Here is a 27,650-nt window from a genome sequence, read left to right as displayed (position 1 = left end):
CTAGGAGATGCCCGGCTGAAAGTGGACTTGGCCTTCTAGATAGACATGTCCTATCTTTATACTGATATAGTCTGCCAGATTAAATGAGATATAATGTATGTCAAGTGCTTAACACAGTTCTTGGCTCAAAATAGGCATTTTCGAAATGCAGGTTTTCTCCTTCCTGTTTATATGCTCCTAACAACTTCTTATATCCAGACATTTATGACTGTCATTCATAAATTTGTCCAAACTCTTTCAAATCCCTTCTGTCATATCCTTCTGGTATAAGAGATGTGAGTCATCCAAGAGGGAACAAAGAAGAAAATTGAAATGACAGTCTTCCAGGTACAATATGATAACATTTTAATGAAAATTGCCCAAAAAAAGCCCACACAGTATAAAGGCATATATAAGTTTTCTGCCACAATACACACTTGCACACAGATATCCTTTCAGTCCTCTATAATCAGATCAACAAATGGTGGCTCAAAACAACATTCACTGACCACCCGTTGTGTGCCAGGCACTATGCTAGGTGTCTTGAAAGAGACAAAGACACTAAGACCTCACCCCTATCTCAAACAGCCTGAGATAAAGGGGAGTGTGAGTACTGGGGAGATATGTAAATACACAAATAGTTATATTACTAGACAAAATAAGAACCACAAGACTGTAGGAACAATGGCTATGGAGATGTGCATCAAATATAAAGGGGATACAAAGAAGTAAACAAAATACCCTGCCTTCCATGAGCTGAAAATGTAATTGAGAAATCTAATCAGTGAAAAGGTCAGGACAGTGCAGCAGGCAGCTGCAGTCGCTGGCTAACACCCTCGGTGTCTTCCCTCCCAGTCTCAGGCTTTTGTTCTCCTGTCTCCTAGGATAATAATCCTCCTCCTCCAGATGCCCTTTTCCTACCTCTGTACGGTCTTCTTCAGTCCAGCTTAAAGTCCTATGCTTTAAAAAACCCTTACCTAAATATACCAAGGCCCTTTGAGCTTTTCCTTCACATTCATTTGTTCATTCATCCATTTACCAAAAATTCATTGGGCCCATACTACTTGCCAGGCCCTATTCAAATCTGGATTCAGGACTACAGAGATTAACAAGATAGACTCAAGGTCCTCAAAACTCTCATCGTCTAATAGAGAGAACAGAACAATGTGTTCCACTCAGGACAGATGAGGAGCATAGAGGAAATGTTTCACCAAGACTTTTACCTGAATATTGAAGGTTGATTGGGAGTTTGCCAGGTGAAGAAGATGGAAAGGCATTCTGGGCAGAAGGAATAGAAATTGGAAAGGACCTAGTGCTTCATGGGACCAGGGAGAAGTTTGATATAGTAGTAGAACACAGGGTTTATAAGAGAGTGGGAATGATTAAGGCCTGAATGGAAGTTGGAGCCAGATTGTAAGGAGCCTTGAATGATGCACCAAAGAGCTTACACTTTTTTTTTTTCTGTGAAAACAGATGAGCCTCGGTTTTTAGAAAACTTACTTGGTAGAGTATGGAAGATAGATTGCAAAAGGGAGAGAGCTAAAAAATAGTCAAACTTGTTAAGAGGTTCAAGGATACTCCTATAACACTCAAGTCTGTGCCTTTCATTTGGTCATCTGTGGTTTTGGTTGTCTGCATTCCCTTTCAGTGCTCATAAGAGTGTTAACACCCAGCAAGTTCGTATTCATTGAATGAACAATTGAATCAATGGGTGTTTGAATAATAAGTGTCTGAACATCCATACTGGAAAACATATTTTTAAGATGGAAGAATTGGAAGCATAATCTAGCCTTTTTCTGGTAACTAACCCCAGTATCAACCCACTCCAGTATTCTTGCCTGGAGAATCCCAGGGACGGGCTGCCGTCTGTGGGGTCGCAGAGTCATACACAACTGAAGCAACTTAGCAGCAGCAACTACCCATTTTGCAAGAAGTACCAGATATCCTAGTAGGAAATAGATGTATCTGTGGGAAAACACTAGATCACCAATGAAGAGATTTGGGAAGGTACATATTAGAAGTGATTAGCAGTGAAATTTCGATCTTAACCCTCATGAGATACCAAACCAGTCATGCCCAAAGTCACTGATCAAGGAACTAGTTCCAGCCCAAAATTTGCAGTGCCAGGTTGGCCAGCCAGGAATGGAATAAAGAGGCAATCTCAGCTGGAAGAAGAGTTGGGCCCAGCTGGGAAAAATGAGAGGAATGGACCCTGCCCATATGATTGGCCCAAGTATTTCTACCATAGAGAAAGCCCAAAGATGACATGGGATCCCATAAAAAGACCAGTTCATGGCTAATTTAGCAAATCACCCAGTACATATAATAAGGTTTATGGACTGTTATATAGAAGAATGTTGTATAAGCCAATAATACAGTTTGGATCCTATGATCTAGGCCAGATTAAGACAGTTATATTATAGACAGTTATATTCATATATATATGTATGTATATCAGGTATGTTTACATATTTGAATCATAAAGTAGATTTATGAACAAAATTTAGTGAACAAAAAATACTTATTTAAACAAACTTATTTTGATGGACTGGTTAGTTAAGTTACGCCTCATTCATATGAGGTGTAATTCAAGGAATACATACAATCACTGAAAAGAATTAAGTTGATTTGTATAAAAGTATGTATTACTAATATAAAATAGTCTTGCATTGCAATCTATAGGTTGCAGTGAATCCATAGATTGATTTGAGGAGACGTAATATCTTAACAATATTTACTCTTTCAATCTATGGATTTGCTATTTCCACTTACCTAAGTCTTTAATTTCAAATTTTAATTCATACTTTTCAGAGAACAGATCTTACACAAATTTTGTTAAATTTATTCCTAAGTATTTTGTGACTTTGATGTTGTTATGATATTTTTATTTCAATTCCTATTGTTTGTTGCTAGAATATAGAAATATAAATACAATTGATTTTTTATATTTATCTTGAACAATGTAACATTTCTGAAACATTAGCTCTAGTATTTTTTGTAGATTGCTTCGCATGTTCCATGTATACAAACATATCATCTGTGACTAAAGAGACTTTTACTTATTCCTTTACAATCTTCATGCCTTTTATTTTTTTTTCTTTATCTTGCTTTATTACACTGGCTGGGACCTCCAATGAAATGTTGAATAGAACGGTGAGAATGAACATCTTTGTCTGTTCCCGATTATTTGGGGAAAGCACTTAATCTTTCACTATGAAGTGTGAAGTTAGTGGTAGGGATTTTTTTTTTAAATATCTTATATTAGATTGAGAAAGTTCCCTTCTATTCCTAATTAACTGAGAATTTTTCTCACAAATGAGTGTTGGTTTTTGTCAGGTGCTTTTTCTTCATATATTGAAATGGTCATATGGTGTCCTCTTATTCTGTTAACACAGTAAATTGCATTAATTGTTGCTTTTTTAAATGTTAAACTAACCTAGCATTCCTTGGATAAACCCTACTTTGTCATAGTATATTATCCTTTTTATATATTGCTGAATTCAGTTTGTTGAAGTTTTGTCAAGGATTTTTGGTCTGTGTTGACAAGGAATGTTGATCTGTTTTTTTGTTGTTGTAATGTCTTTGTTTTTGATATCAGGGCCATGCTGATCTTATTAAATGACATGAGAAGTATCCCCAAGTCCTCTGTTTTCTGTGTTTATGTAAAATTGATACTATGTCTTACTTAAAAGTTTGATAGAATTTATCAGTGAAAACATTTGAACCTAGAGTTTTATTTGTGGGAAAGTTTTTAACTATGAATTCTATTTCTTTGATAGTTGTATGGCTAGTCAGATTTTCTATTTCTTCTTCTTTTGATAATTGATCTTCAAGGAATTTGCTTGTTTACTCATGATTGTCCTTTATTGTTCTTTTAAATCTATAAGAGCTATAGTAATGTCCCTTCTTTCATTTTTAGCATTGCTAATTTTTTCCCCATTTTTCTTGATCATTTTAGCTAGCGGTTTAATAGATTTACTGGTGTATTTTCTTAAAAGAAGAAGCTTTTAATTTAATTGACTTTATTTTTCTCTTTAATATTTCATTAGTTCTGCTCATATCTTTGTTATGTCCTTTCTATTAATACTTATTTGTATTGCTTTTTAGTTCTTGTTCTAGTTTCTTACAGTAGAAGCTTAGTTCATTGATTTCAAGCCTTTCTTCTTTCTTAATATAAATATTTTATGCTGCAAGTTTACATCTAAGCACTGTTTTAGCTGCATCCCACAAATTTTGATATAATCTCTTCATTTGGTTCAAAATAGTTTTTGATTTTCTTCTTTGACTGATGGGTTATTTGTCTATTTTTAAAAATTAATTTCCAATCTTTGAGGACTTTCCAGATATTATTATATTTATATTAACTTTAATGTTGTTCTGCTTAAAGAACTTACTTTACATAATTGTAGTTCTTTTATATTTATTGCAGTTTGTTTTACAGTCCAGCATATGATCTATATTGGTGAATATGTCATGCAGTTTGTGATGAATGTGTATTTTGATGTTGCTGGATAGCATTTTCTATCATTATCAGTTAGGTCAGATTGGCTGAGAGTATTGTTTTCTATATCCTTACTGAATTTTTGACTGCATGTTCTGTCAATTACTGAGAGAGTTGAAATCTCAACCATGTTTTTGGATTTTTCTGTCTTTCTTTTTAGTTGTGTCTCTTTTGGCTTTATCTATTTTTGAAGCTTTGTTATTAAATGTATATACAGTTAGGGTTGTTATATCTTCTTAACAAATTGACCCCTTTACTATTATGAAATAACCCTCTTTATTTCTGGTAATATTCCTTGTTCTAAAGTCTACATTGTCTGATTTTAATATTGTCATGCTTCATTATGATTATCGGTATGGTATATCTTTTTCTGTCCTGCTTTTGAGCTATTTATATCTTTATATTCACAATGGATTTCTTATAGACAGCATATAGTTGGGTCATGATTTTCTTGTCCAGCTTGACAATCTCTGCCTTTTAGTTGGAGTACCTAGACAACTTATCTTTAAGTTAAGTATTTACATGTTCAGGTTTAAATCTGTCTTTCTATTTGTTTTCTTTTAGTCCCCTCTGTTCTTTATTTCTTGTTTTCTATTTTGCCTTCTTTTGAATTAAATATATTTTTTAGGATTCCATTTACCTTCTTTATTTGCTTATTAGCTATAACTCTTTGTTTTAATTTTTTGTGGTTGCTCTGGGGTTTACAGTATGCATTTTCAACTTATCATAGTCTACCGTCCTGTGACAGTATTCTTCCATTTTTCCCTTTTCCTTCCATGTGCTATTGTAGTCATATATTTTACTTTTGCATATGTTATAAATACCATGATACATTGCTTTATATTCCTTAAACTGTCAACTATATATTTTAAATTTTAAATTATTTATTCATTTAAAATAAAAATAATAATTCCTGTGCATATTAGCACAAATAACATGTTGTGAGTTTTGAAAAACTGTATTTTCCAAAAGAAGAAACTTCATGAGAAGAATAGCAATGCTATACATTTTTGCACATCTCTATAACATATAACAGATGACAGCTGACTTCTCATACCTGCTTCTAAATTCAATGTGTTTTGACATTATTTTTGTTTAAGTATATGGAGAAAAATCTAGCATCACATAGATCTGTAGATGGAAAAGGGAGGAGTATTTTAATAACCTTTACAGGTCATTATGGATAGTCTTCTTTGAAACTAAACAAAAACTCTACAAATGGCAGTTTCTTAAAGGAATGTTGTATGGAATCTGAAAACCTATCAATGAACTTTTGATGTATTGTTACATTAAAATTCATTGGTCATCTTCTACTTTGAAGAAATATTTGACCAATCTTATTCATATTGATTATTTGTAAAATATTAGTTCAGTAAGTTATACAAATATTGAAAAATTTTATGCAGTATCAGAAATCACATTAACTAATATGAATGCTAATCTCAGTGGAACAAAGTTTAAGTTTTAGGAAACTGTCAATCTTATAGTGGCAGAATGAAGATGTTCAGAATTCTGAATTTCCTTTAAAAACATATGTATTGTCCTTGGCAACAAATAGTGTCATTTCTAATATTTAACCTAAAGTGGTAGGCTCACTTCATTTTTGAGAAAGTATCTGCCAAACCTGTGGGAGACCTGGGTTCGATCCCTGGGTTAGGAAGATCCCCTGGAGGAAGGCATGGCAACCCACTCCAGTATTCTTGCCTGGAGAATCCCCATGGACAGAGGATCCTGACAGGCTACAGTCCATGGGGTCACAAAGAATCAGACACGACTGAGCTACTAAGCACAGCACATCTGCCAAACATCCAAGTATTTAATCATGGTTTCTCCATTAGTTATTCTTTCACACAAAAATGGTATTCCACGAAAAGTGGCTAGTTAAGTCACAGTTTAATCACAGATGCACTTTTCCTCAAGACAACCAATATAGTATAGTTTATAACAGAAACACTTTTTCCTTACCTCCTATTTTGTCACATAGAATGTTAAATCCAAGATCACCAAGGCTATTCTTAAGTGAAACTGGATTTTTTTCTCTTTGCTGTGTGTTGTTGTTCAGTTGCTAAATCATGTCTGACTGTTTGCGACCCTGTGAACTGCAGCACATCAGGCTTACCTGTCCTTCACTATCTCCCTGAGTTTGCTCAAACTTACGTCCATTGAGTCAGGGATGCCATCCAACCATATCATCCTTTTTTGCCCCCTTCTCCTCTTGCCCTAATCTATCCTAGCATCAGGGTCTTTTCCAGTGAGTCAGCTCTTTGAATCAGGTGGCCAAAGTATTGGAGCTTTAGCTTCAGCATCAGTCTTTCCAATGAATATTCAGGACAGATTTCCTTTAGGATGGACTGGTTTGATCTCCTTGCAAGTCTCCTTCCAAGGGACTCTCAAGAGTCTTCTCCAGCACCACATTTTGAAAGCATCAATTTTTCAGTGCTCAGCCTTTTTTATGGTCCAACTCTCATATCTGTACATGATTACTGGAAAAACCATAGCTTTGACTAGATGGACCTTTGTCAGCAGAGTGATGTCTCTGCTTTCTATACAGTCTAGATTTGTCATAGCTTTTCTTCCAAGGAACAAGCATCTTTTAATTTCATGACTGCAGTCTCTGTTCACAGTGATTTTGGAGCCCAAGAAGATGAAATCTGATACCGTTTCCACTTTTTCCCCATCTATTTGACATGAAGTGATAGGACTGAATGCCATGATCTTTGTTTTTTGAATGTTGAACTTTAAGCCAGCTTTTTCACTCCTCTTTAACCTTCATCAAGAGGCTCTAGTTCCTTTTTGCTTTCTGCCATTAAAGTGGTGTCATCTGCATATCTGAGGTTGTTGATATTTCTGCCAGCAGTCTTGATTCCAGCTTGTGATTCATCCACCCCAGCATTTCATATGATGTACTTAGCATGTAAGTTAAATAAGCAGGGTAACAATATATAGCCTTGATATACTCCTTTCCCAATTTGGAACCAGTCCATTTTTCCATGTCCAGCTATAACTGTTGCTTATTGTCCTGCATACAGGTTTCTCAGGAGGCAGGTCAGGTGGTCTGATATTCCCATCTCTTTAAGAATATTCCACAATTTGTTGTAATCCACGCAGTCAAAGGCTTTAGCATAGTCAATGAAGTAGATTTTTTTTTTGAATTCCCTTGTTTTTTTCTATGATCCATGTCTGTTTTCTATGATCTATGTCTGTATTGCTGTGTGTATATAGCAATAAAGAATATAATAACTGCTGGTATACTTTCGTACTACTGCCTTAATTTATATACCATGGTTTCGGCAGTTTTACCCACCATTACTTTTGCATATTTATGCAAATATAGTTGCTCTGCGATGAACCATATAATATACAAATATATATAACTCTAACCCTAACAAGTTATTCAGCACTCTTAATATTTTAGCACCACTTGTGATTGTTGCTAACCATTCACATAAAAAAGGTCTTCTTCAAAGATTAGTGCTGATACTATATGACTACAAGCAAAATAGCAAATCCAGCCACATTTATAGTCTTGTCTGTTTTACAGTCTGAAAATAAGATAATAAGTCTTTCACTGAAAACTAATGAAAGAAATCATATAAGATCTAAATAAATTGAGACATACTATGTAAATAGTGTAGATTCAATATTGTAAGTATGTCACCTATGGGGGAAGTGTCATGTAAGAAGACAATACAAAGAAGAAAACATTCCATCAAAAGATGGATTTAGCACAGTTGAAGGGTACAAGATCAACATATAAAAATCAACTGTATGTCTATATACTAGCAATGAACAAATGGAAATTAATGTTCAGAGAATGAAAGAACAAACCACAGACCGGGATAAAATACTTATAAGTAACATACCTAACAAAAAGGACTTATATCCATAATACATAAATGACTCTCAAATGCAGTATTAAGAAAATAAACAACCCAATAAAAAATAAAGGAAAAAATAACTAAGTCTCCATATTTAGAGCTAAATGTTTAAATAAGCAAGTTACTCTGCCATTTAAAAAGAGGCAGTGCTATGAGTTATTTTACTAACTTTTCATCCAGTGGGCACTGAGCAATGTCAGCTGTCTAAAGTTTCACTGGTCTCTAAGCTATCATGTGCATTTCTCAGCCCATGCAGTGAAATGATTTATGCGTAACATGCTCCAGTGACTTTTTCTTTTCTAGTTTGAAAAGTTCTAACAAACAATTTTTGGTTTTTAATAAACTCATCATTTCTACGCTTGTGGTACACCATTTCTACACTTTAAGTACACTTAAGATACTCAATTTCTTTCCCTTTAGCTATGTATGGTCTGAAAATGAGGCCACAACTTAAATAGTGGATTATTTTGAAACTATATAAAAATGTTCTGTGGATAAGACACTACAAAGTAAATTAATGACATATATAAAGATAATTCTAATCATGTTTTCATTTATTGCTTACAATTTCACCCCATGTGTTTTGAAGTAAATGTTTTCCTTCCACAAGTCAGAGCTTTTACCAATACTGCAGTTTCATCTTTTTCAGCATTTTTAAACATAGATGTTATAGCTTGGATTTGAGAAAGCAAGTCTTTTAATCTCCCTTCGTTATGCCGGCAATCCATATTCTTGTTATGTTCTATCTAGATGGAAATAAAATTCTGGGATTTCAAAATAGTGATTTACTAAGGGGTTTACCTGGTGATGCAGTGGCTAAGATTCCACACTTCCAGTGCATGGGGCCTGGGTTTGATCCCTGGTCAGGGAACTAGATCCCACATGCCACAACTAAGAGTTCACATGTTGCATGCTGAAACAAAGACCTGGCACAGCCAAATAAATAAACATTTCAACAAATAATGACTTAACAAATAGAATAGTTATAGATTATAGCAGGTATGACTGAGGATACTTTTTCCATGTCCCTCTTATGGTTAAGGAGTCCAGGTACTGGTCATGGTGCCAGTACTTCAGAGGGGAAAACTGAGAAGCTTAAATGAAGAATGGAGGAAAAGACCCAGAGCCTAACTGGGCAAGAGGTCTCATAGTAGGGGCACTGGTTGTATGGGCCCTAGCAGGAGATGTAGGGAGACTAGGTAGCTATTCATACCAACCAAGAGATGCAATGCTCAGTCTAGAAAGCACCAATTAGCAGTTCTGGACCACACCTCCTATACCCATAGCTGGGCTATACCACATTTGACTGGACTGTGTTGCTCCACTTTGCCACCAGGCTGACAGCCTTCCTCACTGCTCCAAGTCTTCAGTGACATTCCTTTGCAGACAGCACATATACAGCCACATTGGACCTACGGCTTTCAACACTACCGTAAATTATCATTTAAAGACATTTAAAGTTGATTTTTAAAACCATCTTCTAGATTAACCCTTTCCCACATTTTTCAATCCTGTGTATAGATGCAGGTTTCCATCTAGTAAAAGTACATTGTTCTAAAGAACTTAAGAACTTAACTAAAGCAACTTAAGTTTTCTCATGGTATAGTTTTCTAGCAACAAATTATTTTAGCTTTTGTTTGAAATCTTTGTTTTAATTTTTGAAGGATATCTTCACTGTGTATAGAGTTCTAAGTTGATAATTTTTTTCCTTCAAAATGTTTCCTTCGTTTTTTCCTTCACTCACTTGTTTTCTTGCTGGCACGTTTCCTCATGAGAAGTCAGCAGTCATTCTTAGCTTTATTCCTTTGTATAATATATGCCTTTTTCCCCCTCTGGCTCCTTTTAACTTTTGTCTTTGTGACTAGTTTTCAGCAGCTTGATTAATTTCTCCTGGTGTGGTTTTTTTTGTGTTTATCCTATTTTGGTATTCATTGAGCTTCTTGGATCTGAGGGTTTATAGTTTTCATCAAATTTAGAAATATTTAAGCCATTACTTTCTGTCCCTTTTTTTCTCCTCTACTCCAGGGACTCCATTTAAACCTATTAGGCCAGTTTTATTATCCCATAAGTCACTGCAACCCTTTTTATTTTTTTCAGTCTTTTTTTCTCTTTACTATTCTTTTGGTTAATTTCTATTGCTTTGCCTTCAAGCTCATTGATCTTTTCTGCCACGTGTAAGTGCTGTTAATCCCACCTAGTGAAATTTTCCTTTCAAATATTATACCTTTCATCTCTATAATTTTTATTTCTAAAAACACTTTCCAAAGAAATTGAATCTTTTTAAAAAGACAACCAAGAAAAAGTTTGCTGTTTCTCCCATTGTGTTCATACTTTCTTTTCTTTCTTAGCATCCTTGAACATATGGAGCATATTAATGGCTATTTTAAGGTCCCTGTCTAGTAAATTCCATTATCTGTCATTTCTGAGGCAGTTTCTGTTGATTGATTTTCTCTGGGTTGTAGATCACATTTTCCTGCTTCCTTGCATGTTTGGTAATTTTTTTAGCTTTTTATTTTATATTGGAGTATAGCAGATTAACAATGTTGTGACAGTTTCAGGTGGACAGCAAAGGGACTCAGCTGTATATACATGTATCCTAGTAATTTTTAGTTGGATATCCAACATCGTGAATTTTGTATTGTTGAGTGCTAGATTTTTTTATTGATTTAGAGAGGATTGTACTTTTTTCTGATAGACAAGTTATTGTGGATATATTTGATCCTTTCAAGGTTCATTTTTAAGCATATTTAAAGTAAATTTTGCATAGCCGTTGCTCTAGGGCTAACTTAGCCCATTTTGAAGGCACTGCTCCTCTGAAGTTCCTGCTTATACCCCATGTATTCACTGAGGTCTCTCCACTTTGGCCCTGTGTGAGCTCTAGGAAGTGTTCATCTTACAAGTTCTCAGTAGTTGTTTCCCTGAAAGAGTTTCTAGACTGTCTTTGTGAAGTTTTACCCTATACATCTTCAGATTGGTATTCATCAAAAGACTCAAGGGGACTTCTATGCATATTTCTATTACTCTTTTTTGGGGATAGCTTATTTCTGTTCCCACAATTTTTAATTTCCCTGGCTTTTCAGAACTCTAGTCTCTGTCTTTTCTACTTGGAGATCACTCAGCCCTATTTAGATCCCACATAGTCTAGAGATTACCTCCAGACAGAAAGCTAGGGTGATGGTAGGGCTCACCTCATTTGCATCCCTTTTCTCTCAGATCACTTTCTATTGTTGTCTCTTGACCAATGTCTAAAAATGAATGTTTCATATATTTTGTCAATTTTCCAGTTATTTCTGAAGAGAAAATAATTCCACATCTCTTTCCCCTCAGAGCCAGAAGCAGAAGCCCTTCACTTATCTGCTCTCATTTTTTTTTCTGCCTTTATTTTTGAAGGATATTTTTGCTAGATACAAAATTCTACATTGACAGTTTTCATTTTCTTCTGCCCCCCATTGTTTCTGTGTGTATAATATGTTTCCCTGTATATAATGTCTTATTTCGTTGGCTGCCTTTATAAGTTTATCTTTGATTGTCAGAACTTTGGCCATGTGCCTTAGTGTGTACTTTTGTTTGTATTTATCCTGTTTGGGATTCCCTGAGGTCCTGGATATGTGAGTTGCAGCTTGGGATATAATTTGGAAAATTATGAGCTGATACGTCTTCACTTTTCCTGCCCTGTTCTTGCTTTCCTGTCTTTCTGGGACACACATCACACATGTGTTGGATTAATTGATAATGTCCTACAAGTCATTTAAACTCTCATTTTTCTTCTAAAATTTTTTCTCTATGTTTCAGTTTGTTTGATTTCCATTGATCTGTCTTCAGGCTTACTAATTTTCTTCTTTAGTATTCAGTTTGCCATTAATCCCATTCAATGAATGTTTTATGCCATCTCATCCAATGATTTTTTTAAGCTTCTTAATTTTGAAATGGTTTTAGATCCAGAGACAATTGTGAACATAGTACAGCAAGGTCCCATGTACCATTCACTCAGTTTCTCCCAATAGTAACATCTTATATATCTGTGGTAAAATATCAAAACCAGGAAATTGACACTGGTGTAATCCAGAGACCTGATTCAGGTTTGACCACTCATGTGTGTGTATGTGTATATTTAGTCCTATGCAATTTTATCATACGTATAGATTGATATAACCACTACCACGGTCAAGATACAAAACTGTTCCATCACTAGAAAGATACCCCCCCCAACCTTGCGCTACTCTATTATAACCACTGCTGCCTTCTTCTCTTCCCCCACCCCTTTCTAATCCCTGGAAGAAACTAATCTGTTCTTCACATGCATATATATTTTTTTCATTTAAAAAATGTGATATAAATAGAATTTTGTAACATGTGACCTCTTGAGATTGGCTTTTTCACTCATAATGTCTTGAGATCTGTCCAAGTTGTTTCATTAGTAAATAATTCATTCCCTTTTGTTACTGAATAGTATTCCATGGTATAGATGTACCATAGTTTAACCATTTATCCCTTGAGGAACATTTGTGTTGTTTCCAATTTATGACTATTAAAATTAAGCATTCATGTATAGTTTTTGTTTGAATATAATTTTTTATATCTCTGAGATCAATACTCACAAATACAATTGCTGGATCATATGGTGTGTATAGCTTTGCTCCTTTAAGAAACTGACACTCATGCTTTCTTTCTACTACTGTTTACACAGTATATATATTTTCTATCATTTTTACTTCAACTTCTCTTTATCATTATATTTAAAGTGATTATTTTACAGACAGGCTATTATTAAGTCATATTTTTAACCCATTCTACCAATCTCAGTATTTTAATTGGTGTGTTTAGACCATTTGCCTTTAATGTAGTTATTGGTATGTCAAGGACTTAAGTCTGCCAGTTTGTTTTCTGTTTGTTCTCTGTTTTTTCCTCTTACCTCCCTGTGGATTTCTTGAAAATATTTTAGGAATGTCACTTTTATTTATCTATAGTGTTTTTGAGTATTTCATATAGATTTTTTTAGTGATTTCTTTAGGTATTACATTTTATATATGTAACATCAAAGTCCTTGGTATCAACATTTTGCTACTTCGATTGAGTTATAGAAGCCTTACCTGCCTTTATGTTCCTTTACTTTCCTCTTTAATATATCTTAAACTTTCCCTCTGTATACATTGAGAACCACATCAATGTTATCGTTTTTGTTTCAACCATCAAACAAATTTTTGAAACTCGAAAGGAGAAGAATCTAAAATTTCTTTTTTCAGGACCTCCCTGATAACTCAATTGGTAAAGACTCTGCCTGCAAAGCAGGACACCCCATTTCAATTCCTGGGTTGGGAAGATCGCCTGGAGGAGGGATAGGCTACCCACTCCAGTATTCTTGGGCTTCCCTTGTGGCTTAGCCAGTAAAGAATCCACCTGCAATGCAAGAGACCTGGGTTTGATCCCTGGGTTGGGAAGATTCCCTGGAGAAGGGAAAGGCTACCCATTCCAGTATTCTGGCTTGGAGAATTCCCTGGACTGTATAGTCCATGGGGCCACAAAGAGTCAGACACAACTGAGTGACTTTCACTTTCACTTTTCTTTCAAGACTTCTTTATCATTTCCTTTCTGTTTGGAAAACTTCCTTTGGCCATTCTCTTAGAGAATGTCAGATGAAGACAAATTCTTACTGTTTTTCTTCCTCTTGGTTTGTCTTTTACTCCTGATGGATATTTTCACTGGCATAGAATTCTGACTTGGCAGTTCTTCTCTTTTGGCACCTAAAAAATGTGCCTTTTTCTTCTGGCCTCCATGGTTTCTGATGAGAAATTCGCTGTCATGCAAATCATTGTTTCCATAATGGTAAAAATGTAAAATGATACATCATTTCTCTCTATCTGCTTTCAAGATTTTGGTTTTGGTCTTTTGTTTTTATGTTTCAGATATTTGATTATGATATGACTTAGAGTGAACTTCTTTGGGTTTATCCTGTTTAGTTCATTCAGCATCTTGAATCTATAGGATTATATCTTTCACCTAACTTGATGATGTTTCAGCCATTATTTCTTTGATTATTTTCAAAATGCCATCTTCCTTATCGTCACCTACTGGGACTCTGATGACACAAATATTTGATCTGTCTTGTCCAACAGGACCCTATGTCTCTGTTGATTATTTTTCATCCTATTCTCTATTGTTCAGACTGGGTAATTTCTATTCTTCTACTTTCAAATTCACTAATTCTTTTCTCTGTCATCTCCATTTTTCTAATAAGCCTATCCAGTAAGGTTTTTGTTTTGGTTATTGCCTATCCAGTAAGGTTTTTGTTTTGGTTATTGTACTTTGCAGTTCCAAAATGTCCATTTTTTATGTTTTCTGTTTCCTTGTTGATACTTTGTTTCCCCCAACCCACCTCCCCCCCACCACTTTGTTTCTAGCATGCTTCTGAATGCTTGTAATTGCTTTGGAAACACTGTTGTGATGGCTGCCTTAAAATACTTATCAGGTAATTCTAATATATGTGTCATCTTGGTGTTAACATCTGTTGATTGTCTTTTCTCATTCAAATTGACACTTTCCTGATCTTGGTATGATGAGTGACTTTTTATTTGAACCTGGAGATTTTGGGTCTTTTATCATGAGACTGAAAATTCTGTACTCTGATTTTTCAGGCTAAGATGCTTATAGCTTTCTTCTTGAGCTTTACCATATACCACACAAAATATAAAACTAATGAGTCTTACCCAGCGTAGTTCCCTTCTTTCAAGAGTTGAATTCCCTCTAGTTTTTGCCTGGTTTAGGATGTTCTCTAATACCTTAAACTTATCATAATGGTTACTCTGATATTATCAGAATACAGAAGTCACACTTACCTTTCATTGTATACCTTTTGGTTTCTTTTGAAGTTTTTACCATGTATGTATGATTTCTTTAAAAATGTAACTAAATTATTGAAAACATAAAAATTAAATAAACATATTTATCAGACAGACCTGCTTTCATTGACCAGCTCCAGGAAGTGATCATCAGTTCAGTTCAGTTGCTCAGTTGTGTCCGATTCTTTGCGACCCCAAGAACTGCAGCACGCCAGGCCTCCCTGTTCATCACCAATGCCCAGATTTTACCCAAACTCATATCCATTGAGTCTGTGATGCCATCCAACCATCTCATCCTCTGTCGTCCCCTTCTTCTCCTGCCCTCAATCTTTTCCAGCATCAGGGTTTTTTCAAATGAGTCAGCTCTTCACATCAGGTGGCCCAAGTATTCAAGTTTCAGCTTCAACATCAGTCCTTCCAGTGAACACCCAGGACTGATCTCCTTTAGGATGGACTGGTTGGATCTCCTTGCAATCCAACGGACTCTCAAGAGTCTTCTCCAACACCACAGTTCAAAAGCATCAATTCTTCTGTGCTCAGCTTTCTTTATAGTCCAACTCTCACATCCATACATGACTAGTGGAAAAACTCATAGCCTTGACTAGACGGACCTTTGTTGACAAAGTAATGTCTCTGCTTTTTAATATGCTGTCTGGATCAGTCATAACTTTCCTTCCAAGGAGTAAGCATCTTTTAATTTCGTGGCTGCAGTCACCATCTGCAGTGATTTGGGAGCCCCCCAAAATAAAGTCAGCCACTGTTTCCACTGTTTCCCCATCTATTTCCCATGAAGTGATGGGACCGGATGCCATGATCTTCGTTTTCTGAATGTTGAGCTTTAAGCCAACTTTTTAACTCTCCTCTTTCACTTTCAAGAGGCTCTTTAGTTCTTCTTCACTCTCTGCCATAAGAGTGGTGTCATCTGCATATCTGAGGTTATTGATATTTCTCCTGGCAATCATGATTCCAGCTTGTGCTTCCTCCAGCCCAGCATTTCTCATGATGTACTCTGCATAGAAGTTAAATAAGCAGGGTGACAATATACAGCCTTGACGTACTCCTTTCCCTATTTGGAGCCAGTGTGTTGTTCCATGTCCAGTTCTAACTGTTGCTTCCTGACCTGCATACAGATTTCTCAAGAGGCATGTTAGGTGGTCTGGTATTCCCATCTCTTTCAGAATTTTCCACAGTTTGTTGTGATCCACACAGTCAAAGGCTTTGGCATAGTCAATAAAGCAGAAATAGATGTTTTTCTGGAAATTTCTTGCTTTTTTCATGATCCAGCAGATGTTGGCAATTTGATCTCTGGTTCCTCTGCCTTTTCTAAATCCAGCTTGAACATCTGGAAGTTCACAGTTCACGTATTGCTGAAGCCTGGCTTGGAGAATTTTGAGCATTACTTTACTAGCATGTGAGATGAGTGCAATTGTGCGGTAGTTTGAGCATTCTTTGGCATTGCCTTTCTTTGGGATTGGAATGAAAACTGACCTTTTCCAGTCCTGTGGCCACTAAGTTTTTCAAATTTGCTGACATATTGAGTGCAGCACTTTCACAGCATCATCTTTTAGGATTTGAAATAGCTCCACTGGAATTCCATCACCTCCATTAGCTTTGTTCATAGCGATGCTTTCTAAGGCCCACTTGACTTCACATTCCAGGATGTCTGGCTCTAGGTGAGTGATCACACCATCGTAATTATCTGGGTCGTGAAGATATTTTTTGTACAGTTCTTCTGTGTATTCTTGCCACCTCTTCTTAATATCTTTGCTTCTGTTAGGTTCATACCATTTCTGTCCTTTATCGAGCCCATCTTTGCATGAAATGTTCCCTTGGTATCTCTAATGTTCTTAAAGAGATCTCTAGTCTTTCCCATTGTATTGTTTTCCTCTATTTCTTTGCATTGATCACTAAAGAAGGCTTTCTTACCTCTCCTTGCTATTCTTTGGAACTCTGCATTCAAATGGGTATATCTTTCCTTTCCTCCTTTGCTTTTCACTTCTCTTCTTTTCACAGGTATTTGTAAGGCCTCCTCAGACAGCCATATCATATCATATCATAGTAATAATGTATTCTAGACAAGTTGAGCAAATTATTTAACCAGTCTGGACCTTAGTTTCCTCACCTATAAAATGGGAATCATTGTGACTATTAAGTGTATTGAGGTAGATAAAATGCTGAGAACAATGGCTGGCATAAATAAATAAAATATACAAATATATTACTAATATAATATATAAATAATATAAATTATACTTTATATATCATGGCTAATATCAGAAATATTACTAAAACCCCTCACACCAGGAACATGTTTCTTCTTAATCCCTCAGTGCTGAGAATTTGGTATCCAGTAAGTGCTTAATAAATTAAAAAACCTGAACATGATGCTGGTGTACTGGATGCTATGTGGATTTAGCCTAACAGCTCTTGATGACACAGAGCTCATGGAACAAAATTTTTTAAGCATATATAAATGAAATATTATCATTTTATGTGAACAAATATGAGTATGAACAAAGCCAAATACTAGAAACTTTATATTTGAGTTTTATATTTAGATAAGGTGTTAGTACAGGCATTCAGCAAACTATCCTTCTATAGAAAAAAAGCTTCATAGAGATAGAATCTAGGAACTGTTTGAGAAAAGAACTTAACATTTATTAAGCACCAATTATATCCCATGTAAGAATATCCATATGCCATATCCTTTACATAATAATCTCATTTATATCTCTTAGCAACCTGGGAGATAAGCATTATCCCCCTATGAGAAAATAAGACTCACCAAATAACTTGGCTGCTGCTAAGTCGCTTCAGTCGTGTCTGACTCTGTGCAACCCCATAGACAGCAGCCCACCAGGCTCCCCCATCCCTGGGATTCTCCAGGCAAGAATACTGGAGTGGGTTGCCATTTCCTTCTCCAATGCATGAAAGTGAAAAGTGAAAGGGAAGTCGCTCAGTCGTGTCAGACTCTTAGCGACCCCATGGACTGCAGCCCAGCAGGCTTCTTCGTCCATGGGATTTTCCAGGCAAGAGTACTGGAGTGGGGTGCCATTGCGTTCTCCAAATAACTTGGCTAGGATCAGCTAATAAAACAGCATAACCAAGATTGAAACTGAAATTTTTCAAATTTGGGGCTTATTCCTTTTATCCCTCTTTCAAGGATAAGACCCAGGGTTTTAGTACAAAGAATACATGGGAGAAAAATAAGCATTTATAAAACATCTACTTCTGACCAGACAACATGCCACATGCATTATTTCATTTAGTTCTAAAAGCCTTATGTTATTCAATTCTCACAGTAACCTTATAAGAATGAAGAAATATTTGTTGAGCACCTGCAGTGTGCCTAACACTTCAGTTGGGCTTATATAAGTTGCCTCACATGGTCTCCTAACAGCCCAGTGAAACCTGTACTGCCAAACTAGGAAGAAAGCAGGCTGAGCTTCCTTCACATCTGGCTGCCTCCCGAGGCAGCTCTAAAAGACACCCCTCTGGGATGCATATTTCCAAGCATTTTGCAGAACCTGTATTCCACAAAATAATGACTTTTAAAGTACAGTCCAGGTAACACAAAGGTCTTTCCATACCGGTGGCTTTTTAATCTTTTGGTGGTCATGGACCCCTTTGAGAATCTGACGCCCTCTCCTCCGAGATAAATGCTTACAATTACACAATTTTGGATATAATTTCAGAGCATTCAGCAATTTGCTAAAGCCCATCAATGGATTCTTTGTTTAAAACAAACAAACAGAAACCCGCTCTAAGGAACAGAAATAAATTTTAGGAAACAAGAGAGCTTATTAATGCTTCAGTTGTTGAGTTTTACAAGTCTTCTGGAACACTAACATCTATATTTGACCATTCTATTTCACAAAGTCAATATTAGTCCTATTTTTCTTTTGGTTTTTCAGCCTTGGCATTATTAACTTTTCTGGAGGTATAATTCTTTGTTGGGCAGTGTTGGGATGCTGTTCTATGTATTATAGGATGCTGAACAGCATCCCTGCCCTGTGCTTATTAGATGCCAGGATCACACTCCCTGCATCTCCCTGTTTTGACAACCAAGAATGTACCCAGACATTGCCAAATGTCCCCTGGCAGAATCACCCCCTGTTGAGAACTGCTGGTTTGTAATAATTACTGTCGTTACTCCTGAGTCACTCACAAGTAGAAGCGGCCCAAGATCCAGACTTTTTAAAAGTATTTCCTTTTTCTTGCTTGCTTAAGATCTCCTGCAGTACTTCTCAGTTGGGCTAAGCAAAATGATTCATTTCACAAATTAAACTGTGACCTGAAGTTGTAAAGTTTTTCTTACTGAAGAGACCAAAAGAAAGTTCACATAGCTGCCCTGCTTTACTGGTTGAATGATTGAATGACTGACTTATCAAGTCACTCAGTCATTCAAGGAATATTTATTGAATGCCAACAAGGTGCCAGACACAGTGCTGGGCACAGTGCTAAGTGCTGAGGGTACAACGAAGTAAAAGATATCCCTTTGCCCAAAAAACTTACAGTCCAGCACGGGAGACAGACGTACATAGACGACTTCAGTTCACTGTGTTAAAACACTAAGTTAGAGGCATGCACAGTCTACAAGGTCACAGAAGAAAGCAAATTACTTGGAGTGGGGCAGGGGCATGGGGGACAGGGAAGATATCCTAAAGATGATGTCTGGCAAGGACCGAGCCAAGAATTAGCCAGGTAAATAAGCATGTGAAAAGAGGTTAAGGAAACAGCAATAGAAAGGCACACAGCTGTGAAACAGCATGACACCTTTAGGAAATTATAAACAGTGCAGTATTACCACAACATAAACTTGAAGGCAAGGAATGAGAGATGAGACTAGATAATAACACTGACAATAGCTAACAGTTATTGTGCACTTATTTTGTGCCAGGCAGTGTTCTAAGTGCCTTACATGGATATGTCATGTAATTCTCATGATTATAATACATATGGAAACTGAGACAAAAGGAGATTGGGTACCTTGCCCAAAGTGGTGCATCATTAGAATGAGATTCAAAGCAGCCCATGCTTTTAACTACAGAAAGCTGTGTCATGCTAAAGAACTGAAAATGTACCTTTTGGCAGTACTGAATCATGAAAGGGCAGTGACGTGGTTAAATCTGAGTTTTGCTGAGATGACTCAGTATACATTTAAGAGAGGCCAGGCTGGAGACTTGCAGTATATCAGGAAAGTCATGAAGGGAGTTGGAAGTAGGGATGGAGATAAGGGAAAGATTTGGGAAATTTTTAGGAGACAGAATTAGGACAACTTGAAGATTAATTGGATTATGAAGGTAAATGAGAAGGAAAAACCTAGGACGTCACTGTTTTCTGGTTTGGATAACTGGATGACGTTACTGCATGATGAATACAGGAAGAAGAGCATGGCAAGTAAGCCGGTTTTTACGTTGGGTACCAGATGCCATTAGAACATCCAAGTGGATCTTACCAAGATGCAGTTGGATTTGAGAGTCTAAAGTTCAAGGAATGTCACAACTGGATATAGGTCTGAGTATCAACAGCATGTAACTAAAACCATGAGAGTAAACAGATTACCTGTGGAGAGTGTGTAAGAAGGACATCATAGAGCCAAGGAGGAAATCTTGAGGAATTTCAGTGTCTAAAGGACCAGCAAAAATGAGCTCACAAAGGAGATTGAAAAAGTATGTTAAGGATAAGCAGTATAGCAGAATGTTTAAAATCATGGACTCTGGATTCTGTCTGTATGATTTTGTATCCTCTAGGCTCAGCCTCATACCAGCTATGTGACTTTAGGCAAGTTACTTCACCTTTAAGCCTAGATTGAGGCTCTTCCATCCATGGGATTTTCTAGGCAAGAATACTGGAGTGGGTTGCCATTTCCATCTCCAGGAGATCTTCCCTACCCAGGGATTGAACCCGGGTCTCCCGCATTGTAGGCAGACGCTTTACCATCTGAGCCACCAGGGAAGTCCTGTTTGAGAATTAAATGTACATTAATTAATGTAAAACCCTTAGAATACTGCTTGATAAACACATAGTAAGTATGAGCTAATACTCATAGGGAAGAAAACCAGAGTAGGATTACAGAAAACAGAAGTTGAAAGTTTAAATTGAAGAGAATTCTAAGATGTGTCAGGTAGAGATCCAATGAGCTGAGAGATCCAATAAGCTATAGACTTACAAGTATAAATTAGAATTTGGCAAATTTGGCAAAATGAAGGCTATTGTTTACTTTGATGAAAAGAACATCAATTATATGTAGAATCTAAATGATACAAATGAACTTATTTACAAAACAGAGATTCACATATATAGAAAATAAACTATGGTTACCAAAGGGGAAAGGGGGAAATAAATTAGAGAAGTTTGAGATTAACAGATACAAACAGATATATAACATAGAATAAACAACCAGGGCCTACAGGGAACTATGTTCAATATCTTGTAATAACCTATATAATAACCTATATATATATAACTGAATCACTTTGCTGTATACCTGAAGCTAATGCAACATTGTAAATCAACTATACTTCAGTTAAAAAAAAATTGGGAGACTTCCCTTGTGGTCTAGTGGTTAAGTAACCCCGTACTTCCACTGCAGAGGGCCTGATTTGATACCATATGCTGTGTGGCACAGGGGGAAAAAATGTCAATGAGTAGAAGGGACAGAGGCTGGACAATGTAGGTTGAGTGGTGAATAGAAGGTAAAGGAAATAACAGCATCAGGTAGAGGTCTTTCAAGAAACTTGCCATTTAAGAAAAAAAATCTCAAGTGAAGAAAGAAATTTGTGTAAGGATGCTCACCTTAGCTTTTTTTTTTTTCAGTTTTTTATTTTTAAATTTTAAAATCTTTAAGTCTTAGCAAAACTACAGAACTGTCCTAAATGTTCAAGAATGAAGAGATAAGAGATCCGTAGCAGGGATGGGGATGGGGAAAGTGGTAAACATTGGAACAGTAACTGAGAAGACTGGGAGAAGGAGCTGACCAGAAATGAGTAAAAGGATCATCAAGAAGCCCACAAAGTATGTCTGGAAACCACAGATGGTAATACCAGTCTGTCCCATGGTGCTGTTTTCTGCAATAGTGACAGAACAGAGAAGGCACATTGCAGGGGTTGACCTGAAGTGGTGATTATTCCAGGCAAGGGGACAGAGGTTTAAGGTGATGGTGAAAAAGAGTTCAAGAGTATAATCATGTAGTCTAGGCGGGATGTGGGGCCAAAGTGGGGCAGGCAAACCAGGAGAAAACAGCAGGGCATTGGGGTGTCTTTGTGAGGTCAGAAAACGGAGAGTGGGGTAAAAGCACATGACAACTGGTAGGACCATAACTTGGACTCAGTGTAAAATATTGGAGGCCACATGGTAGGAAAGGCATAGATTTTTAAATCAGACATACCAAAATCTGATTTACAGCTCTAATATTGAATAGTTATACGACTATAGACAAGCTCCTTGAACTCTATACACTTCAGTTTTCTTATGTTTAAAGAAAGTTTAATGACCCCTGTCTCATAGAAAAACTGGCACACAGTTTGATAGCTGTTAGCACTGCCCCCATCTCTCCCACTCAAGACTTAATGGGCACTGATTATGAAACATTCTTTTCTGGGGACACCAAGATAAAGGTCACTTCACTTCCTTTTGGGCTTCCCTTGTGGCTTACCTGGTAAAGAATCCGCCTGCAATGAGGGAGACCTGGCTTTGACCTCTGGGTTGGGAAGATCCCCTGGAGAAGGGAAAGGCTTACCCACTCCAGTATTCTAGCCTGGAGAATTCCATGGACTGTATAGTCCATGGGGTTGCAAAAAGTCAGGCATAACTGTGCGACTTTCACTTTCACTTTCTTTTCACTTCCTTTTAGGAACTCAGGGGTTCGCAGAAGTGGCACAAATACAAGTAGGTAAACCACAGTACAGTGTAAACAGATAAATTGCAGTTCTAGTTGCAAAGTACAGTAATAGCAGGTTGAACACAGTACTGTGGGAATGCAGTGAAGATGTGACTAATAGTGCCTAATGGAGTGAGGGGAGGCTTCCCTGCAAAGCTATTCACAGCCCAATTTTTAGTTCTAATGCTGTTTGAAAGAAAGTAGCAGGAAATGGGGACATGACACCTTAAGGGCAAACAGTTGAGAAGGGTTTGCTTTTATTTCCCTGGACAGTGTTCCAAGGGGCAACAGGTTCAAGAGAAGGTGTTTGTTTAAGGAAAATAACCTGTGGGGGTCTAATAACTTCAGAGAAGTGTGGGATCAAGTGAGAGGCATTTAAGATGATTGAGAAGAAAGGTAGTAATTAAGAGTTCAAGGTTTTGGGGGAGATTAAATCTAGAGCCCAAGTTAGGGGTTTGCTGCTAAACAAAATACAAAATAATCCTTTCTCTAAAATTGAGGGGAAAGATGGAGAAATTGCCTGGCGGTCCAGTAATTAGGACTCTATGGTTTCACTGCCGTGGCCCAGGTTTAATCACTGTTCGGAGAACTAAGATCCTGCAAGCTGCACAGCACAGCCAGGAAAAAAAAAAATTGAGGGGAAAGAAGAAAAGATAAAAATAGACAAAGATAATTTATATCTAATAAGAGGAAAGAAGTCCATTTCTGGAAATTGCATCCTATCTGTATGTAATTTTTTTTTTGGTTTTTATAAACCAAGAATATTTCCTTAATATGGTGACAACAAATTTGAGAAGCTAATTTCTACAATGGATAGAGCTGTCAACTGTTGGTGAAATGGGAGCAACAGAAATAAAGAGCCTCCAAACCCTCCCCTCTGCACCTAGACAAAGCGGGTGCTGTGGGCTGCAAGCAGCAGAAAAGGGCAGTGACAGGGAGCGGCCACCTCCTCTCACCTGCTTTCACCTTCAGTTCTTACCGCTTACTATATGAGGCCCTATTGCCCACTCTAATCTTCTTTTGCTCCAATTTACATACAAGCATACAACATGAAGCAAATTTCTAACCTTAATTTTGCCCACTTCTGAATAGAATTGGCAGCCCATGTGGCAGCTGTGCTGACTTAATAGACCCAAAAGCATTTGGCTGCATTGCGCTCTCTCCTGACCTTTGCAGCCAGCAACTTCCTCTTTCTGGGATAATATCCCACAGTTATTTCCCTGGCATGCACCTCCAGGAAGTAGACCTTCTGAAATGAGACTTGCTGGCAGTGATATTGAGCTAGTGTCTCTGCCTAGCCCAACTAGGAACATGGTAGGGGGTAGACTCCGGCACTGGGAATTTACCAGCTGCTTTATCCCTAATACCTCTTCAGATTACACCATTTAATAAAATCAGATGAATTAATTAAACTCTGCATTGTAGAGACCATCAGTTAATTGCTGCTTTCTTGCTTCTGCTCTAAGCACATGCCAAAGTAACAAAATGTCTGTACAAATTGGAACCGGACTCCTTGTCCTTTTACTATTGACATGAAAAATGTCTACATTTCCTGCTAGATCACACATTGGGCTTATAAACTTTAGGACTTTTTATAACCAGGAAAAAATTCCAGGGTAGGAAGAGTATTCTTATAAAGAGATAGAATTTCTTCCAAAGTGATGAAGAAAACAATTTCTTCTCAGAGGAATATGAAAGAGAGATGAGGACCCAGGAAGGTGAAGAGGCTCTGCTTCTTTAAAGAGAACTAGCAGACTTCATTGAAAAGAAGCATAAAAGAAAGGAAACTACCGTTAATTAGGCACTTATGTGTGTGTGCCAAGTCCCTTCAGTTGTGTCTGACTCTTTGCAATCTCATGGACTGTAGTCCACCAGGCTCCTCTTTCCGTGGGATTCTCCTAAGCAAGAATACTGGAGTGGGTTGCCATACCTTTCTCCAGGGAATCTTCCTGACCCAGGGATCGAATCTGTGTCTCTTATGTCTCCTACATTGCAGGCAGATTCTTTACCACTAGCACCACCTAGGAAAAGCAAAGGTGAAGACCCAAGTCCTGCTCTGGGAAGATTCAAAATCCACATGATTGGAAACATTGGCTTGAATCCAATTAAAGAGGCAAAAGGTGGAACTAGGTTTTGTAGGCCTGAAGCTAACACGGTTTGAGAGCTTTTATTGGGAGGTGGCACTATTTAAGAAGAAGAATATAAAATTATGAATATAAAATTAGGTATAAGTAACTATTTGGAATGATAAAAGACACTGCAACAACTTAAAAAGCTGAAGGCTTAACAAACATGACAAAATCTAAAGCCATTCTAACATGTTTTATTAATTAAATCCATGATGCAGCTATAGTACTTTTTTTCCCTACATTTTTTTGGCTGCATATGCTTCTGTAATGTCATTTTCAATAGAAAGAATAGAAAAATAATTCAGTCATTTCCCTAGTGTGTTTTGTCAAAACATGTTTTTTATTATTCATAAATGTGTATGAGTCTGCCCAGACTGCCATAACAAAATACCACAAAATGGATGGCTTAAACAGAAATTATTTCCCACTATTCTGGAGGCTAGAAGTCCCAGATCAAGGTCCAGCAGGGTTCAGTTTCTAAGGAGAGACTTTCATGACCTTTTGTCTTAGTGCACACAGAGAAAGATCTCACTTCTGCTTCTTATAAAGCCACCGATCAAAAGGGATTTGGGCTCCACACTTATGACCTCATTAAATCTTCAGTTCAGTTCAGTCACTCAGTCGTGTCCGACTCTTTGCAACCCCATGAATCGCAGCACACCAGGCCTCCCTGTCCATCACCAACTCCCGGAGTTCACTCAAACTCATGTCCATTGAGTCAGTGATGCCATCCAGCCACATCATCCTCTGTTGTCCCCTTCTCCTCCTGCCCCCAATCCCTCCCAGCATCAGGGTCTTTTCCAATGAGTCAACTCTTCGCATGAGGTGGCCAAAGTATTGGAGTTTCAGCTTCAGCATCAGTCCTTCCAATGAACACCCAGGACTGATCTCCTTACATTTAACCTTAATAACCTTTTAAAGGGCCTATGTCCAAATACATTGGGTGTTAGGGCTTCAGCATATGAAGTTCAGGGGTTGGGGAGGACATATTTCAGTCCATAGTGGATAAAATGCATAAAACATGTGACTATACACATAGCTGTACTCACTATTTGGAGTACTATTTGGAGGAGGTTTGGGTTCTTCAAAAACAGGAATTTGGGGGAGTCCAGTGGTTAGGACTCTGCACTTTCACTCTGGAAGGCCCAGGTTCAATCCCTGGTCAAAGGAACTAAGATTCCACAAGTTGTGGGGTGCAGCCAAAAAAAAAAAAAAAACCAAGAATTTTAACAAATTCCATTTTATATAATTTCCATGGGAAAAAAAAAAGCATTATTATTTATTTATAGTTGTACATGCTGAATCAACTATAGTTTTGAAGGGAGGAAACTTTCACTTTGGCTAGGCATCACATCATTAAAAATACAAATCCTTCACTTAAAATTTAAATGTGATGATTAGAATAATTTTCCCCAGACTAACTTTGGACTTTGTACATTTCAAACTCTGTTTCTCCTCTGTTGCCCAACATCTCTAAGACAAAGCACTATAAGATATATTCATATGGCTGTACTAACTCAATCCACTCTGGTATTCTTGCCTGGGAAATCCCATGGACAGAGGAGCCTGGCAGGCTATAGTCCATGTGGTCACAAAGAGTTGGACACAAGACTCAGTGACTAAACAACAGTTCTAACTCTGACTCTGTGTGTGTGTGAGTATGTATAAAGATGCTGGGTGAGTCAAGACATTGGGTTATGAGAATATAAGTCATTGAAAACCACATAAATATATTCCACTAAACCCAAACTAAATCTATCCACAACTCAATTTCCTCTTAGCCACTCCAGTTTCACCCAACACAAGGGGGAATTATGATAGAAGAAAAGTCAGACTGGAGAAAAGTAGTAACCAAATATGGTTAAATATCTTACTTTGAAAATTAGATTATATATATATATATATAAAATCAGTCAGTTCAGTTGCTCAGTCTTATCTGACTCTTTGCGACCCCGTGGACTGCTGCACACCAGGCTTCCCTGTCCATCACCAATTCCTGGAGCTTGCTCAAACTCATGTCCATTGAGTTGGTAATGCCATCCAACCATCTCATCCTCTGTCATCCCCTTCTTCTCCTGCCCTTAATCTTCCCCAACATCAGGGTCTTTTCATATATACATATATATAGCTTCCCAGGTGGCTCAGTAGTAAAGAATCTTCCTACCAATGCAGGAGATGCAAGAAACATAGTTTTAATCCCTAGGTCAGGAAGATCCCCCTGGAGGAGGAAATAGCAACCCATTCCAGTATTCTTGCCTGAAAAATCCCATGGACAGAGGAGGCTGTCAGGCTACAGTCCATGGGATCACAGAGTGTAGGACATGATTGAGCAACTGAGCATGCATGTGTGTGTGTGTGTGTGTGTGTGTGTGTGTATTCTTGTAAAATAATCTTAGAGCCTCTCCTACAGCCTTGGAGAGGGTCTGTCCAAGTGAGAGACTTTGA

At 37.2% G+C, this 27,650-nt stretch overlaps 1 protein-coding gene and 1 non-coding gene across 11 annotated transcripts in view; one reads left to right on the top strand and one right to left on the bottom strand.

Annotated features, from left to right (window-relative positions):
* Positions 1–27,650, top strand: part of HDAC8 (histone deacetylase 8) — a 257,682-nt gene that overhangs the window by 109,114 nt on the left and 120,918 nt on the right. For 2 of the 10 annotated variants that reach the window (XM_060408199.1, XM_060408196.1), the window contains one exon: positions 1–27,650. This exon is cut by the window's left edge and continues 1,508 nt beyond it; it is cut by the window's right edge and continues 16,148 nt beyond it. The exons of the other annotated variants lie outside the window; for them this stretch is intronic. The gene's annotated coding sequence lies outside the window, so the exon portion shown is untranslated. 10 annotated transcript variants of the gene reach the window in all.
* Positions 21,081–21,152, bottom strand: TRNAC-ACA (transfer RNA cysteine (anticodon ACA)). Its single transcript has one exon. It is a non-coding gene; the product is annotated as a tRNA-Cys (tRNA).

Source organism: Ovis aries, chromosome X, assembly GCF_016772045.2.
Source record: "Ovis aries strain OAR_USU_Benz2616 breed Rambouillet chromosome X, ARS-UI_Ramb_v3.0, whole genome shotgun sequence".
NCBI lineage: Eukaryota > Metazoa > Chordata > Mammalia > Artiodactyla > Bovidae > Ovis > Ovis aries.
Note: the sequence above shows the minus strand (reverse complement) of the source record. Positions and strands in the feature narration are given on the sequence as shown.